The sequence below is a fragment of the Amblyraja radiata genome, chromosome 20 (assembly GCF_010909765.2).
Source record: "Amblyraja radiata isolate CabotCenter1 chromosome 20, sAmbRad1.1.pri, whole genome shotgun sequence".
In the NCBI taxonomy this organism is placed as follows: Eukaryota; Metazoa; Chordata; class Chondrichthyes; order Rajiformes; family Rajidae; genus Amblyraja; species Amblyraja radiata.
The window spans coordinates 46,563,246-46,582,063 of NC_045975.1; the positions used below are offsets into that span (position 1 = coordinate 46,563,246).

Here is an 18,818-nt window from a genome sequence, read left to right on the forward strand (position 1 = left end):
TTGAGTACGATCCTGACCTCAGGTGCTGTCTGTGAAGTTTGCATGTTCTCCCTGTGGCCGCGTACGTTTTGTCCAGGAACAGTCTGAAGAAATTCCACATCACATCAAGCAACTGGGAGCTCATTGCACTGGACAGGCACTCCTGGAGGAGCTACTCGTCACAAAATGAAACAATGCCGTGTCGCAGAGACAAAGCGACAGCACAGTAAGGAGAGAGAGAAGGGGGCACGACAATTACCAACTACCGGCAGTCTCCACTGCCCACGTAGCACCAAGGTGTGTGGATCGTAGATCGGCCTCTACAGACATCTGCAGACCCACAAGTGGACGACCCTATGGAGAGGAGAGGGCAGTCATACTCGTTTCGAGTGACCGCCGATGATGATGATGATTTGTCCAGGTGCTCTGGTTGTCTCCCACATCTCAAAGACATACGTGTTTGTACATTAACTCAAGCTAACTAGGTTATCCCACTTTCTTATCTATTTCCTGCACAACAGTGTAATTTACAAAAACTGTGGTCAGCGTGCACTTGGAGGGCAGAAGGGCCTGTTTCCCAACAAAGGGGAATTAGGGGAGGGCACCATCAAATGGGGAATTAGGGGAGGGCACCATCAAATGGGGAATTAGGGGAGGGCACCATCAAATGGGGAATTAGGGGAGGGCACCATCAAATGGGGAATTAGGGGAGGGCACCATCAATTATGTTTGTTTGCTCTGGGCATTGTGAGCTGTCGATGCTGGTTTACACCGAAGATCCACACAAAATGCTGGAGTAACCCAGCAGGACAGGCAGCAACTCTGGAATGGGTGATGTTTCAGGTCGAGACCCTCTCCCGACTGTCTGAGGAAGGGTCTCGACCCGAAACATCCCCCATTCCTTCTCTCCATAGATCCATGGAGGCCAAGTCAACGGCCTTTTTAAGGCAGAGATAAATAAATTATTGATTAGAACGGATGTCAGGAGTTGTGGGGTGTAGACAGCAGAATGGTGTTGAAAGGGAAAGATAGATCAGCCGTGATTGAATGAGATAGTAGACTTGATGGGCTGAATGGACTAATTCAGCTCCTATTTCTCATGACCTTTCCATAGAATCTGAATCAGCATGGACTTTGCATTTGGTGTTTCTTGTTAAGAAATGGTTGCTCAGCTTTGAAGAGTAAGGTTGGCTTGGTGGAGTGAGTGTGAAAGAGACAGGAGACGGCTGATGGGTGAATGGCCTTCATTCCTCAGTGGAACCGGTTACAACTGCCCCTCCCTCACACAGACCTCTCACCCCGGCAGCGACCCTCAACCCTAAAACCACCCTCCCAAACTCACTGCAACACCTGCTGATCCCTGACCTTTCACATTCAGACTGACCCCTGACCTCACCCCTCGTCCGAGGCAAGTCAGGAAAGCCCTGCCCTCTAACGCTGACCCCCACCCCTTCACCTCTGACCCTGGCCTAGGTCAGGACACCAGGGTGGTCGTGATCTCGGGGAAGCCATTCAATCTGACCCCCCGCCCTCTAACCCTCCTCATCTGACCCCTGACCCTGAGGTCAGCGCAGGACGGGGCTGAGCATGGGGAAGTGCTGGTGTGACCTTTTGACCAGACTCATACACTCTCACCCCCGACCCCACATTGTGACCCCATTCCAGAGTTCACTGCAGAGGTGGTGCAGGCTGGTTCTGACCCCGGGCTGGGGGTCAGTAGAGGAGAGGTTGACCCCTGACCCATGAGCCTGGGGGTCAGTGGAGGAGGTTGTCGATGGCCGCCTGTGGCCAGGGGAATCGGTACCGGTAGCCGCTGTCCAGTGTACGGCGAGGTTCCGCCCACTGGCCCTGCAGCAGCAACAATGCCCGCTCTGGCCACAGTGCAGCCTGCACCAACGCAGCCGGCACCCGCAGCTGGGCTCCACGCCCCAGGCTCCCCGCCAGTGCCTCCGCAAACTCCCCCTGGGTGCAGGAAGATGGGGCAACGCCGTTCAACACCCCTTCCACCCCTCCCAACCTCCCCCCCTTCCCCTAGCACTCTCCCCCCCTCCTCTCACTCCCCCTCCCTCTGCACCCCCTCCAGCGCGTGCAGCAAAATCCAAGCCAGGTCTTCCACGTGGATCCAGGGGAAGGGCTGGAGTCCGGAGCCCCCCCCCAAAAGCCCATCCGAAACGGCAGCAGCAACGGAGGCAGTTTGTATGTTCTCCCCGTGATCTGCGTGGGTTTTCACCGACATCTTCGGTTTCCTACCAAACTAATGATGTACAGGTTTGTAGGATAATTGTAAATGTAAAAGATTGCCCCTAATGTGTGTAGAGAAGTGTTGATGTGCAGGGATCGCTGGTTGGCGCAGTCTCGGTGGGCTGAAGGGTTTGTTTCCATGCTGTATCACCAAACTACACCTAACAGGGTATCTGAAACCTGAGCCCAAGTACGGAACCTCTCTTCAGCCCACAACTGGTATTCAGACTGTGTATCCCTTAGAGTTGACCTGGACCACTAATGAAAGACCACCTGTCCATGAGGGTCCATCTCCTACAAACATGCACAGACAACCAATCCTCGAGGGTCCGAGAAAAGATGCAGACCACCTGTCCTTGAGGGTCCATCTCTGAGGTTAAGGACAGACTGTCTGTTATTCAGTTTGCCTGTCCCTGCAGATCACCATCTGTGCTGCGCCTTGCCACACACAATATCTAACTTCCCTGTGTATATTACTGGTGCAACAATGACCAGCCGACACACACGCCACATTCACTCAAGAGATCGCCATGCAGCTGTTGACGTTGACAAATGGAGTCTCCCTGTCTTTCACTCACTCACTCGGCAATCCGAGGCTACTTCACTGCAAACGCTCATTACAGGAGATAAACTTGGAAATGCACTGGGGATGCTGGGGAAAAAACTGGTTGGGACTGAGGGGGGTGAGGCGAGTGGGGGGGGGGCAGGATAGGACATGACAGTGGGGAAATGTCAGGGTATGAGACACTTGAGTGGGTGGCATGCAGCAGTGGGAGAGGAAGGCAGGATTCATGTTTGGGAAAGTGGAGAAGGGTATGAGGATGTGGTGAGTGAAGGAGAAGAGGGTAGTGTGGGAGGGGGAGGGATGCGCTGATATTGTGGAGCAAGAAGGGGGCATGGGGAGGGGAGAAGAAACAGGAAGCAATGTGGTGGAGGAGGGGCCGATACTTGGGGACTTGCTCAATCAGATTTTGTAAAGCAGATGTTGTTTAACTCATTGTCTGCAGCTTATTTTTAAATTTTTCTGCTGAACTGCACGTTTTCATATGAAATTAGATACATAAATAAAAGAAAATAACAAGAACATGAAATGTTTGGAGTTGATCATCACTTTACTCATCACTTTAGGGACCAGCTGAGGATGTTTCCAGGACTTTACGAGGATGTTGCCAGGGCTCGAGGGTGTGAGCTACAGGGAGAGGTTGAGGGCTGGGTCTCTATTCTATGGAGTGTTGGAGGATGAGGGATGATATTATAGAGGTGTACAAAATCATAAAAGGAATAGATTGGGTAGATGCAGAGTCTTTTACCCAGAGTAGGGGAATCGAGGACCAGTGGACATGGGTTCAAGGTGGAGGGGAAAAGATTTAAAAGGAATCCGAGGGGTAACTTTTTCACATAGTGGTTGTATGGAACAAGCTGCCAGAGGAGGTAGTCCATTGTTTAAGAAATAGTTGGACAGGTCATGGATTTAAAAAAAAGAATTATTTATTAGAATTAAGTACAATACAGTGGTGTCTTTTTACAGGTGCTCAAAATTATGTTAACATAATACATTCTCTGTACAACTTCATTTATTTTATTTTTTTTAAGAGAGAGATAAGAAAGAAAGAGGTAGTAAAGAATGGAGGAAAGTCTAGTGTGTGGGGAAAAAGAGAGAAAGAAATAGTGAGGAATAGAAATAAGTAGGAAAGTGAAGCAGGAGGGAGATTATCCACTCGCCACAAGGGGATGATTTTTTATATTGTTGATCATCTTTCACCCATACCTGAAACTTTTAATTTTTCGATACATGAATACAAGAAATCAATAAATGGAGACCCACTCGTTAAGAATTGGTCTTGTTTGTCTATTAGGAGGAGTCTCATTTATTCCAGGTGGGCTGTGTCCAACATATTACTGATCCACATTTTAAATGTTGGTATAGTAGCATTTTTCCAAAATTTAAGTATAAGTTTTTTTGCTGTTATGAAACCATAATTAAAAATGAATTTTGGGGTATATTTAATTTGTTCCCGTCTCCCATTACTCCGAATATAATCATTCCAGTATTAAGTTCCATTTTTATCTTAAGTAGACTAGTGAATATATCAAATATATCACCAACATTTATGAAGTTTTGTGCAAGAAACAAAAGAGTGTGTGATATTGGCATTTTGAGAAAGACATTTGTCACAGATGGGAGAAATATTTGGATAGAATTTATTCAACCTAGTTTTTGAATAATATCATCTGTGTAATATTTCAAATTGAATTAAATTGCATTTACCATATAACAATTACAGCACGGAAACAGGCCATCTCGGCCCTACAAGTCCGTGCCGAACAACTTTTTCCCCTTAGTCCCACCTGCCTGCACTCATACCATAACCCTCCATTCCCTTCTCGTCCATATGCCTATCCAATTTATTTTTAAATGATACCAACAAAGCTCATTCCACACCGCTACCACTCTCTGAGTAAAGAAGTTCCCCCTCATGTTACCCCTAAACTTCTGTCCCTTAATTCTGAAGTCATGTCCACCATTTCCCTATTCTCAAAGTGAAAAGCTTGTCCACATCAACTCTGTCTATCCCTCTCATCATTTTAAAGACCTCTATCAAGTCCCCCCTTAAACTTCTGCGCTCCAGAGAATAAAGACCTAACCTATACAACCTTTCTCTGTAACTTAGTTGTTGAAACCCAGGCAACATTCTAGTAAATCTCCTCTGTACTCTCTCTATTTTGTTGACCCTTCCTATAATTGGGCGACCAAAATTGTACACCATACTCCAGATTTGGTCTCACCAATGCCTTGTACAATTTTAACATTACATCCCAGCTTCTATACTCAATGCTCTGATTTATAAAGGCTAGCATACCAAAAGCTTTTTTTACCACCCTATCTATATGAGATTCCACCTTCAAGGAACTATGCACGGTTATACCCAGATCCCTCTGTTCAACTGTATTCTTCAATTCCCTACCATTTACCATGTACGTCCTATTTTGATTTGTCCTGCCAAGGTGTAGCACCTCACATTTATCAGCATTAAATTCCATCTGCCATCTTTCAGCCCATTTTTCCAAATGGCCTAAACCACTCTGTAGACTTTGGAAATCCTCTTCATTATCCACAACACCCCCTATCTTGGTATCATCTGCATACTTACTAATCCAATTTACCACACCTCCATCCAGATCATTGATGTACATGACAAACAACAAAGGACCCAACACAGATCCCTGAGGCACCCCACTAGTCACCTGCCTCCAACCCGACAAACAGCCATCCACCATTACCCTCTGGCTTCTCCCATTCAGCCACTGCTGAATCCATCTTGCTACTCCTGCATTTATACCCAACAGTTGAACCTTCTTAACCAACCTTCCATGAGGAACCTTGTCAAAGGCCTTACTATAGTCCATATAGACAACATCCACTGCTTTACCCTCGTCAATTTCCCTAGTAACCTCTTCAAAAAATTCAAGAAGATTAGTCAAACATGACCTTCCAGGCACAAATCCATGTTGACTGTTCCTAATCAGACCCTGTTTATCCAGATGCTTATATATATTATCTCTAAGTATCTTTTCCATTAATTTGCCCACCACTGAAGTCAAACTAACAGGTCTATAATTGCTAGGTTTACTCTTAGAACCCTTTTTAAACAATGGAACAACATGCGCAGTACGCCAATCCTCGGGGACTATTCCCGTTTCTAATGACATTTGAAATATTTCTGTCATAGCCCCGGCTATTTCTACACTAACTTCCCTCAATGTCCTAGGGAATCGAACATTTATGTATATATATCAAATACTTTTCCCATTTTTCTTTGGAAATTTTTATCATTAATTAATTTTCCCAGTCTTCTCTAATTGCCTCTGTTGATGGCAATTCTATGTTTAGAATACTATTATATAGATATGATATTAATTTTTGTGAGTCTGTCTTAATATTCATTACTTCTTCCAGTGGGTCTATCATCATGCTCTGAAATCTTGGTATATATTTCTTCATGGACAGGTACATGGATAGGACAGGTTTGGAGGGATATGGACCAAGTGCAGGCTAGTGGGACTAGGGTAGGTGGGACATTGTTGGCCGGTGTGGGCGTGTTGGGCCGAAGGGCCTGTTTCAACACTATTAATCTATGACTCTATGAGTGCACCAAATACACCAGATATTGGGCTAAAACGCATCATGGACAGGTTCAGAATAGGATACAACAGATAATGAGGAGTCAACACCAGCACCTGATCCAAATGGCGTAAGTCAGAGGGCCAGACATTGCAGGAAAGCCCACGGGGCCGGGTATTGGAGGAACAACCCTCGGGGAAAAGACATTGGGGACATGACCAGACAATGTTAGGCCTCCGGGGAGTGTTGTAGAGCAGAGGGATCTAGGAGTACAGTTCCTTGAAGGTGGAGTCGCAGGTAGATATGGTGGTCAAAACGACTTTTGACACATTGGGTTTCATCAGTCAGAGTATTGACTATAGAAGTTGATGGTCATGTTCGAATTCTCAGGTACATGGATAGGACAGGGTTGGAAGGATGTGGGCCAAACTCAGGCAGGTGGGACTAGTGTAGCTGGGACATGGAAACAATTCATGAAATCAATATTCATACTGCTGGGTTGTAAGCTGTCCAAGTGAAATATGAGATGCTGTTCCCCCAATTTGTGTTTCATCTCACTCTGACAGTGGAGGAGGCCCAGGACGGACAGGTCAGTGTGGGAATGGGATGGGGAATTGAAGTATTTGGCAACCGGGAGTCCATGTTGGTCCAGGCAGACTATGCGAAGGTGTTCAGCGAAACCATCGCCCAGTCTATGTTTGGTCTCGCAGATGTATTAGAGTCCACACCTTGAACAGTGGATACAGTAGATGAGGTTGGAGGAGTTGCAAGTGAAGTGAACTAACATTTATTTCCCGTCCACAACCGCTTTTGAACAGGATGTTTCCCTGGGCCATTTCAGAGCTGATAAAGGTCGGCCTCATGACTGGGGGCCTGGAGTCACATAACAAAACCAGGCAAAGTCAGCAGATGCTCTTCCCTGAAGCTAACAGTCATGGGTTTAGACACGAATGGTAGACAAAAGTGCTGTAGAAACTCAGTGGGTGAGGCAGCATCTATGGAGCAAAGGAATAGGTGACGTTTCGGGTCGAGATGCTTCCTCAGACTGATGTGTGGGTGGGGGGGGGGGAAGAAGAAAGGAAGAGGCGGAGACAATGGGCTGTGGGAAAGCTGGGAAATGGAGGGGAAAGAGGGAGAAAGCAAGGATTACCTGAAATAGCAGTATGAACATTGACTTCTCCAATTTCAGGTAGTCCTTGCTTTCTCCCTGTTTCCCCTCCCCTTCCCAGCTCTCCCACAGCCCACTGTCTCCACCTCTTCCTTTCTTCAACTTCCGCACCCCCCCCCCCCACCCCCACATCAGTCTGAAGAAGGGTCTCGACCCGAAAGGTCACCTATTCCTTCGCTCCATAGATGCTGCCTCACCCACTGAATTTCTCCAGCATTTTTGTCTACCTACGATTTTTCCAGCATCTGCAGTTCCTTCTTAAACAATCTCTTTCCCAATGTCACAACTACAGACACAGGCCTTTAATTGCACAGATTTAATGGACTGACTTTAAACTCCTCACCGCTATGGTGTGGTGGGGACACGGTCTCCAGATCACACACCCAACTTCTGAATGACATCATTCACTGGAACATTGTGACAGTGTAACCCTACTGAAGCACAATACAGAGAGGCCAACAACAATACAGACCAGTGTTAATACTACATACCACACCCAGCCCACTCACACTGCCTTTGCACACCTTCATTCCATCTACCTCCTTGTCCTCTCTCCTTCTCTCTCCTGCTCCATACACTGGCGTTCACAATGATCCCTCTGCCTTCCACTTTATAACACACTGCAACAGTCTGCCTTTTTTGCTCGATTATACATCGTTCCCCACGTCCTCCTCTCTCTCTCACCATGCGCCTCTCTCTCTCTCTTTCTCTCTGTGCCGGTCTCTCTCTGTCTATGTGTCTCTCACTGTCTCTGTCTGTCTGTCTCTCTCACTGTCTGTTTCTGTCTCTCTCTGTCTCTTTGCCTTTGTTTTTGCTTCTCTCTTTCTCTCTCAAGCCGACATCTTCCACGTTCCACAACAGCATGACAGTAGCCAACACACAGCATCTGTTGTTCAGCAGCCAGACTCCCTTCCACCCTCACATTTTGACCGTCTATAAGACAGGACGTTGGAACAAACAAGGGCCTTTCAATGCCACTGGCCTCTGCTCGCTCCAGGAATGTCTGCTCTGACACTGGTCTCCTATCTCTTCCGATTCCTCCTCCAGAAGTGTTGCCACTCCTCCAGTATATTTCCCACACTTCACTGCTTGCGAATCACGGCCTTGACTTCTGCTTTCTGTCTCTGCTTCTCTCCTCTCAGCCAATGGCTAGAAAAATGTGTGGGAAGGAAGTGCAGACTGCAGAACTGTAGTCTATCTGGTTTACTCTGAAGATGGACAAAAAATGCTGGAGTAACTCAGCGGGACAGGCAGCATCTCTGGATAGACGTAATTGGTGATGCTTTGGTCACATTTGCTCTGAAACACAGAAGGAAGAAGATCCGGTGAAACTTCTCAAAGAAACTGGAGAAATGATGGAAATGGAATGGGTTTACTGGCCAGTGGCGGAAGAGCGAGGGGCAGGGAGATTGGTGATTGTTCAAGCATTTGTGACTATCTTCCGTTCAGGCAGCGGGCGCAGGCAGCCATGTGTTAGACACTTGATACAGCTAGTTATAACTAGTCCCAAAGACGTGCGGTTTTGTAGCTTTATTGGCCTCTGTAAATTGTCCCTAGTGTGTAAGGGAGTGGATGTGAAAATGAGGCCGCTTTGTGGTTATGGGGAGATGGTGGGAGAATGGAGCTGATGGGGAAAGATAGATCAGCCATGATTGAATGGTGTAGTAAATGATGGTATGTTGCCTCCCTGGTGCAAGGGTCAGGGATGTCACTGAACGGCTGCAGAACATTCTGGAGGGGGAGGGTGAACAGCTAGTTGTCGTGGTGCATATTGGCACCAACGATATAGGTAAAAAAAGGGATGAGGTCCTACAAGGTGAATTTAGGGAGCTAAGAGATAAACTTAAAAGTAGGACCTCAAAGGTAATAATCTCTGGATTACTACCAGTGCCACGGGCTAGTCATAGTAGAAATAGGAGGATATTGCAGATGAATACGTGGCTTGAAAAATGGTACAAGGGGGAATGATTCAAAATTCTAGGGCATTGGAACCAGTTCTGGGGGAGGTGGGACCAGTACAAACAGGACGGTCTGCACCTGGGCTGGAATGGAACCAATGTCCTTGGGGGAGTGTTTACTAGTGCTATCGGGGAGGATTTAAACTAATGTGGCGGGGGGGATGGGTGCAAGAGCAGAGAGGGAGGGGGGGTAAAATGAGGGTAGAAGCAATAGGTAGCAAGGTGAAAAGTAAAAGTGGCAGGCAGACAAATCCAGGGCAAAAATCAAAAAGGGCCACTTTTCAACATAATTGTATAAGGAGTGTTGTAAAAACAAGCCTGAAGGCTTTGTGTCTCAATGCAAGGAGTATTCGTAATAAGGTGGATGTTCAACGTGCAGATAGCCATTAATGATTATGATATAGTTGGGAACACGGCGACATGGCTCTAGGGTGACCAAGGCTGGGAGCTGAACATCCAGGGATATTCAATATTCAGGAGGGATAGAGAGAAAGGAAAAGGAGGTGGGGTAGCGTTGCTGGTTAGACAGGAGATTAACCGGTATGGGTAGAGCTGCGAAACACTAAGGGACAGAAAACGCTGGTGGGTGTTGTGTACAGGCCACCTAACAGTAGTAGTGAAGTTGGGGATGGCATCAAACAGGAAATTAGAAATGCGTGCAACAAAGGCAAAACAATTATAATGGGTGACTTCAATCTACATATAGATTGGGTGAATCAAATTGGCAGGGGTGCTGAGGAAGAGGATTTCTTGGAATGTATGCGGGATAGTTGTCTAAATCAACATGTAGAGGAACCAACGCGAGAGCAGGCTATTTTAGACAGGGTATTGAGTAATGAGGAAGGGTTAGTTAGCAGTCTTGTTGTACGTGGCCCCTTGGGAAAGAGTGACCATAATATGGTTGAGTTCTTCATTAGGATGGAGAGTGACATTGTTAATTCAGAAACTGGGGTCCTGAACTTAAAGAAAGGTAACTTTGAGGGTATGAGACGTGAATTGGCCAAGATTGACTGGCAATTAATTCTAAAAGGGTTGACGGTGGATATGCAATGGAAGACATTTAAAGACTGCATGGATGAACTACAAAAATTGTTCATCCCAGTTTGGCAAAAGAATAAATCAGGGAAGGTAGTGCATCCGTGGATAACAAGGGAAATCAGGGATAGTATCAAAGCGAAGGATGATGCGTACAAATTAGCCAGAAAAAGCAGCATACTTTTTCAGAGACCAGCAGAGGAGGACAAAGGGCTTAATTAGGAAAGGAAAAATAGATTATGAAAGAAAACTGTCAGGGAACATAAAAACGGACTGCAAAAGTTTTTATAGATATGTGAAAAGAAAGAGATTAGTTAAAACAAATGTAGGTCCCTTGCAGTCAGAAACAGGTGAGTTGATCATGGGGAACAAGCATATGGCGGACCAATTGAATAACTACTTTGGTTCTGTCTTCACTAAGGAAGACATAAATAATCTGCAGGAAATAGCAGGGGACCGCGGGTCAAAGGAGTTGGAGGAATTGAGTGAAATCCAGGTTAGCCGGGAAGTGGTGTTGGGTAAATTAAATGGATTAAAGGCCGATAAATCCCCAGGGCCAGATAGGCTGGATCCCAGAGTACTTAAGGAAGTAGCTCCAGAAATAGTGGATGCATTAGTAATAATCTTTCAAAACTCTTTAGATTCTGGAGTAGTTCCTGAGGATTGGCGGGTAGCAAACGTAACCCCACTTTTTAAGAAGGGAGGGAGAGAGAAAACGGGGAATTACAGACCAGTTAGTCTAACATCGGTAGTGGGGAAACTGCTAGAGTCAGTTATTAAAGATGGGATAGCAGCACACTTGGAAAGTGGTGAAATCATTGGACAAAGTCAGCATGGATTTACAAAAGGTAAATCATGTCTGAAGAATCTTATAGAATTTTTCGAGGATGTAACTAGTAGCGTGGATAGGGGAGAACCAGTGGATGTGGTGTATCTGGACTTCCAGAAGGCTTTCGACAAGGTCCCACATAAGAGATTAGTTTACAAACTTAAAGCACACGGCATTGGGGGTTCAGTATTGATGTGGATAGAGAACTGGCTGGCAAACAGGAAGCAAAGAGTAGGAGTAAACGGATCCTTTTCACAATGGCAGGCAGTGACTAGTGGGGTACCGCAAGGCTCAGTGCTGGGACCCCAGCTATTTACAATATATATTAATGATCTGGATGAGGGAATTGAAGGCAATATCTCCAAGTTTGCGGATGACACTAAGCTGGGGGGCAGTGTTAGCTGTGAGGAGGATGCTAGGAGACTGCAAGGTGACTTGGATAGGCTGGGTGAGTGGGCAAATGTTTGGCAGATGCAGTATAATGTGGATAAATGTGAGGTTATCCATTTTGGTGGCAAAAGCAGGAAAGCAGACTATTATCTAAATGGTGGCCGACTAGGAAAAGGGGAGATGCAGCGAGACCTGGGTGTCATGGTACACCAGTCATTGAAAGTGGGCATGCAGGTGCAGCAGGCAGTGAAGAAAGCGAATGGTATGTTAGCTTTCATAGCAAAATAATTTGAGTACAGGAGCAGGGAGGTTCTACTGCAGTTGTACAGGGTCTTGGTGAGACCACACCTGGAGTATTGCGTACAGTTTTGGTCTCCAAATCTGAGGAAGGACATTATTGCCATAGAGGGCGTGCAGAGAAGGTTCACCAGACTGATTCCTGGGATGTCAGGACTGTCTTATGAAGAAAGACTGGATAGACTTGGTTTATACTCTCTAGAATTTAGGAGATTGAGGGGGGATCTTATAGAAACTTACAAAATTCTTAAGGGGTTGGACAGGCTAGATGCAGGAAGATTGTTCCCGATGTTTGGGAAGTCCAGGACAAGGGGTCACAGCTTAAGGATAAGGGGGAAATCCTTTAAAACCGAGATGAGAAAAACTTTTTTCACACAGAGAGTGGAGAATCTCTGGAACTCTCTGCCACAGAGGGTAGTTGAGGCCAGTTCATTGGCTATATTTAAGAGGGAGTTAGATGTGGCCCGTTTGGCAAAGGGGATCAGAGGGTATGGAGAGAAGGCAGATACGGGATACTGAGTTGGATGATCAGCCATGATCATATTGAATGGCGATGGAGGCTCGAAGGGCCGAATGGCCTACTCCTGCACCTAATTTCTATGTTTCTACAGGGGGTTAGTGTGATTTAGTGGTGTTTATAGGGGTTTCGAGGGATTTAGAGTGGATTGGAGGGGTTGAGTTGTTTCGAGGGGCTTAGATTGGATTATAGGAGGCTTACAGGGGTTTAGAGGTGTTTAGATGTGTGTACATGAGTGTAGAGGGGTTAATATGGGTTTAGAGGGGTTTTCAAGGGTTTAAAGGAGTATACAGCGCAGTTAAGAGGGGCTTCTAGTGGTTTACAGGTGTTTAGAGGTGTTTTGAGGGGTTTACAGGTGTTTAGAGTGGTTTAGGGTGGTTGGAAGGCTTAAGACGGGTTTAGAGCGGTTTACATGAGGTGCTTGAGGAGTATAAAGAATGTAAAAAGAATCTTAAAGAAATTAGAAAAGCTAAAAGAAGATATGAGGTTGCTTTGGCAAGTAAGGTGAAAGTAAACCCAAACGGTTTCTACAGCTATATTAATAGCAAAAGGATAACGAGGGATAAAATTGGTCCATTAGAGAGTCAGAGTGGACAGCTATCTGCAGAGCCAAAAGAGATGGGGGAGATATTGAACAATTTATTTTCTTCGGTATTCACCAAGGAGAAGGATATTGAATTATGTGAGGGAAGGGAAACAAGTAGAGTAGCTATGGAAACTATGAGATTCAAAGAAAAAGAAGTACAGACACTTTTGAGAAATATAAAAGTGGATAAGTCTCCAGGTCCAGACAGGATATTCCCTAGGACATTGAGGGAAGTTAGTGTAGAAATAGCAGTGGCTATGACAGAAATATTTCAAATGTCATTAGAAACGGGAATAGTGCCGGAGGATTGGCGCACTGCGCATGTTGTTCCATTGTTTAAAAAGGGGTCTAAGAGTAAACCTAGCAATTATAGACCTGTTAGTTTGATGTCAGTGGTGGGCAAATTAATGGAAAAGATACTTAGAGACAATATATATAAGCATCTGGATAAACAGTGTCTGATTAGGAACAGTCAACATGGATTTGTGCCTGGAAGGTCATGTTTGACTAATCTTCTTGAATTTTTTGAAGAGGTTACTCAGGAAATTGATGAGGGTAAAGCAGTGGATGTTGTATATATGGACTTCAGTAAGGCCTTTGACAAGGTTCCTCATGGAAGGTTGGTTAAGAAGGTTCAATTTTTGGGTATTAATGGTGGAGTAGCAAGATGGATTCAACAGTGGCTGAATGGGAGATGCCAGAGAGTAATGGTGGATGGTTGTTTGTCAGGTTGGAGGCCAGTGACTAGTGGGGTGCCACAGGGATCTGTGTTGGGTCCACTGTTGTTTGTCATGTACATCAATGATCTGGATGATGGTGTGGTAAATTGGATTAGTAAGTATGCAGATGATACCAAGATAGGTGGGGTTGTGGATAATGAAGTAGATTTTCAAAGTCTACAGAGAGATTTATGCCAGTTGGAAGAGTGGGCTGAAAGATGGCAGATGGAGTTTAATGCTGATAAGTGTGAGGTGCTACATCTTGGCAGGACAAATTAAAATAGGACGTACATGGTAAATGGTAGGGAATTGAAGAATGCAGGCGAACAGAGGGATCTGGGAATAACTGTGCACAGTTCCCTGAAAGTGGAATCTCATGTAGATAGGGTGGTAAAGAAAGCTTTTGGTGTGCTGGCCTTTATAAATCAGAGTATAGAAGTTGGGATATAATGTTAAAATTGTACAAGGCATTGGTGAGGCCAATTCTGGAGTATGGTGTACAATTTTGGTCGCCTAATTACAGGAAGGATGTCAACAAAATAGAGAGAGTACAGAGGAGATTTACTAGAATGTTGCCTGGGTTTCAGCAACTAAGTTACAGGGAAAGGTTGAACAAGTTAGGTCTTTATTCTTTGGAGCGCAAAAGGTTAAGGGGGGACTTGATAGAGGTCATTAAAATGATGAGAGGGATAGACAGAGTTGACGTGGATAAGCTTTTCCCACTGAGAGTAGGGAAGATTCAAACAAGGGGACATGACTTGAGAATTAAGGGACAGAAGTTTGGGGTAACATGAGGGGGAACTTCTTTACTCAGAGAGTGGTAGCTGTGTGGAATGAGCTTCCAGTGAAGGTGGTGGCGGCAGGTTCGTTTTTATCATTTAAAAATAAATTGGATAGTTATATGGACGGGAAAGGAATGGAGGGTTATGGTCTGAGCGCAGGTATATGGGACTAGGGGAGAATACGTGCTCGGCACGGACTAGAAGGGTCGAGATGGCCTGTTTCCGTGCTGTAATTGTTATATGGTTATATGGTTACAGAGGGTTAAAGTGGGTTGTCACTATCACAAACATTCAGTGGTGTCCAGATGGTTAAACAATACCTGGAAAAACCCAACCCCCCAGAGCTTCAGTCAAAAATATTAAACTCTACTTTCCCTGTAACAGGAGCCAACTACATCCAGGGAACATGGTTCTGTCCAAAGACAAAGTGCTGGAGGCATTCAGCAGTTCAGGCACAATCTGCCTGACTGCAGGTAGAATGGACAGATGACATCTCAGGTCAGCAACCTTCCTCAGACTGATGAAAGATAATGAAAAGAGGCAGAGGCACGCAGGACAAAGCCAGTAATTAAAGACTGCATGGATGAACTACAAAAATTGTTCATCCCAGTTTGGCAAAAGAATAAATCAGGGAAGGTAGTGCATCCGTGGATAACAAGGGAAATCAGGGATAGTATCAAAGCGAAGGATGATGCGTACAAATTAGCCAGAAAAAGCAGCATACCGGAGGACTGGGAGAAATTCAGAGACCAGCAGAGGAGGACAAAGGGCTTAATTAGGAAAGGAAAAATAGATTATGAAAGAAAACTGGCAGGGAACATAAAAACTGACTGCAAAAGTTTTTATAGATATGTGAAAAGAAAGAGATTAGTTAAAACAAATGTAGGTCCCTTGCAGTCAGAAACAGGTGAGTTGATCATGGGGAACAAGTATATGGCAGACCAATTGAATAACTACTTTGGTTCCGTCTTCACTAAGGAAGACATAAATAATCTGCCGGAAATAGCAGGGGACCGCGGGTCAAAGGAGTTGGAGGAATTGAGTGAAATCCAGGTTAGCCGGGAAGTGGTGTTGGGTAAATTAAATGGATTAAAGGCCGATAAATCCCCAGGGGCAGATAGGCTGCATCCCAGAGTACTTAAGGAAGTAGCTCCAGAAATAGTGGATGCATTAGTAATAATCTTTCAAAACTCTTTAGATTCTGGAGTAGTTCCTGAGGATTGGCGGGTAGCAAACGTAACCCCACTTTTTAAGAAGGGAGGGAGAGAGAAAACGGGGAATTACAGACCAGTTAGTCTAACATCGGTAGTGGGGAAACTGCTAGAGTCAGTTATTAAAGATGGGATAGCAGCACATTTGGAAAGTGGTGAAATCATTGGACAAAGTCAGCATGGATTTACAAAAGGTAAATCATGTCTGAAGAATCTTATAGAATTTTTCGAGGATGTAACTAGTAGCGTGGATAGGGGAGAACCAGTGGATGTGGTGTATCTGGACTTCCAGAAGGCTTTCGACAAGGTCCCATATAAGAGATTAGTTTACAAACTTAAAGCACACGGCATTGGGGGTTCAGTATTGATGTGGATAGAGAACTGGATGGCAAACAGGAAGCAAAGAGTAGGAGTAAACGGGTCCTTTTCACAATGGCAGGCAGTGACTAGTGGGGTACCGCAAGGCTCAGTGCTGGGACCCCAGCTATTTACAATATATATTAATGATCTGGATGAGGGAATTGAAGGCAATATCTCCAAGTTTGCGGATGACACTAAGCTGGAGGGCAGTGTTAGCTGTGAGGAGGATGCTAGGAGACTGCAAGGTGACTTGGATAGGCTGGGTGAGTGGGCAAATGTTTGGCAAATGCAGTATAATGTGGATAAATGTGAGGTTATCCATTTTGGTGGCAAAAACCGGAAAGCAGACTATTATCTAAATGGTGGCTGACTAGGAAAAGGGGAGATGCAGCGAGACCTGGGTGTCATGGTACACCAGTCATTGAAAGTGGGCATGCAGGTGCAGCAGGCAGTGAAGAAAGCGAATGGTATGTTAGCTTTCATAGCAAAAGGATTTGAGTATAGGAGCAGGGAGGTTCTACTGCAGTTGTACAGGGTCTTGGTGAGACCACACCTGGAGTATTGCGTACAGTTTTGGTCTCCAAATCTGAGGAAGGACATTATTGCCATAGAGGGAGTGCAGAGAAGGTTCACCAGACTGATTCCTGGGATGTCAGGACTGTCTTATGAAGAAAGACTGGATAGACTTGGTTTATACTCTCTAGAATTTGGGAGATTGAGAGGGGATCTTATAGAAACTTACAAAATTCTTAAGGGGTTGGACAGGCTAGATGCAGGAAGATTGCTCCCGATGTTGGGGATGTCCAGGACAAGGGGTCACAGCTTAAGGATAAGGGGGGAAACCTTTAAAACCGAGATGAGAAGAACTTTTTTTCACACAGAGAGTGGTGAATCTCTGGAACTCCCTGCCACAGAGGGTAGTCGAGGCCAGTTCATTGGCTATATTTAAGAGGGAGTTAGATGTGGCCCTTGTGGCTAGGGGGTCAGAGGGTATGGAGAGAAGGCAGGTACGGGATACTGAGTTGGATGATCAGCCATGATCATATTGAATGGCGGTGCAGGCTCGAAGGGCAGAATGGCCTACTCCTGCACCTAATTTCTATGTTTCTATGTTTCTATGTAAGTAAATAGGTGGTACATGTGAGGCGTGATTGGCATATGGAATGAGTGCCAAAGGCTCAAGGTGAAAGGGACAAAATGCCAAATAAGGAGAGAACGGAAATATGAAACTAGGAGAGATATGGGTGGAAGGGATAGAGGGAATATGGGACTGTTTGAGAGATGAGCGTACAAGAAAGGACTAGTTAGTTGTTATTATTTAGTTATTACTATTGAGTTGTACCTGTATTTAGTTATTGTCCCATATTTCCCTTTTACCTTCCAACCCCATCTCACCCTGGTTTTACATTTCACAGTTCTTGTCCTTATCCAACATGTTTTATCACTTTCACCATCAGCCTTTGGCATTTACTCCATCCATTTGCCCATCACCCACTCACCTGTAATCCACCCATCACGTCAGGCAGTGCCCAACCCCCACCTCATTTCCAGCTCTCCCCCGTATTTCAGACAGAGCTCCCGACCCGATTAGTCATCCGTCCAATCCTTCAGGGGTTGTCAAACCCACCAAGTTCCTCCAGCACTGTGTATTTACTCACGATTCAAGCATGGGGTGACTCGTGTTGCAAAAAAAGTATGCTATGCAACACAAAAAAGGCACAAAGTGCTAGAGTAACTCAGCGGGTCACATTTGAGAGTACAGTAAAGAGTACAGATTTGTTGGGCAAATCTGTGAGGGAGTTCACTGTTTGTGTACAGGGTTTGATGCCCATAGTAAGAGTTACAGCATTGGGCAACTCAGTGAGGGAGTTCGCTGTTTGTGTGAAATGTTGTCTTTGATACAGCTGGCATGTTGCTGTGCCAGTTCGATTATGAAAATAGTCAATGTATTCAACTACCCCGTAGGATTCACTACTGCAGCCACATTTGAATTTCTCTGGACATTAATTGGTACATGTGATGATAAACTGACCTTGAAACATTGGGCCTAGAGTTATTTTTCCAGGCCCTGTCCATCTAGTGTTTGATATTTTGAGGTGAATGTAGAAACTTCTCACCAACTGCTGTTTCTCCCTCTACAGTTATTATACTTGTTTCTGGTTGATGTGCCAAGGCCTTTGGAGATCTTCTAATGTCCCCTGTTTTCTATGGTTTGTGATAGATGGACTTTGTGAACTTGCTGTTCCAAATACTGCTTGTGATAGAGGGTGTGATCAAGGATGTCAGGAGATTTCAATCATTAAAGTAATCTGTTTTTTTGTTATAACCAAGTCTATCTAATCTAGTCTTTGTGGAGATGGTATGAAGATAAGACCCTTGTTTAGACCCTCTCGTGGTTTCAATGGGGATAAATATTTGAGAAAGATTAACAACGTCTTTTGCTAATTGTTTTGTGGTCACGTTCCTTATATTTCAGGATGCTGGAATGTTGAGCAGTAGTGCTGGAGGAACTCTGAGGGTCAGGCAGCATATGTGGGGGAAATAGACAGATGGCATTTTGGGTTGGAAACCTACAGACTGGAGTAGGGGGAGAAAGATGTAAAGTGGGGGTGGGACAAAGCCT

General features: G+C 45.1%; 1 long non-coding RNA gene across 1 annotated transcript; it reads right to left on the minus strand.

The window, feature by feature from the left end:
• Positions 1 to 1,206: 1,206 nt before the first annotated feature.
• Positions 1,207 to 1,589, minus strand: LOC116984462. Its single transcript, XR_004415036.1, has 2 exons — positions 1,305 to 1,589; positions 1,207 to 1,272 (listed from the first exon to the last, which is right to left on the minus strand). It is a non-coding gene; the product is annotated as an uncharacterized LOC116984462 (long non-coding RNA).
• Positions 1,590 to 18,818: the final 17,229 nt, after the last annotated feature.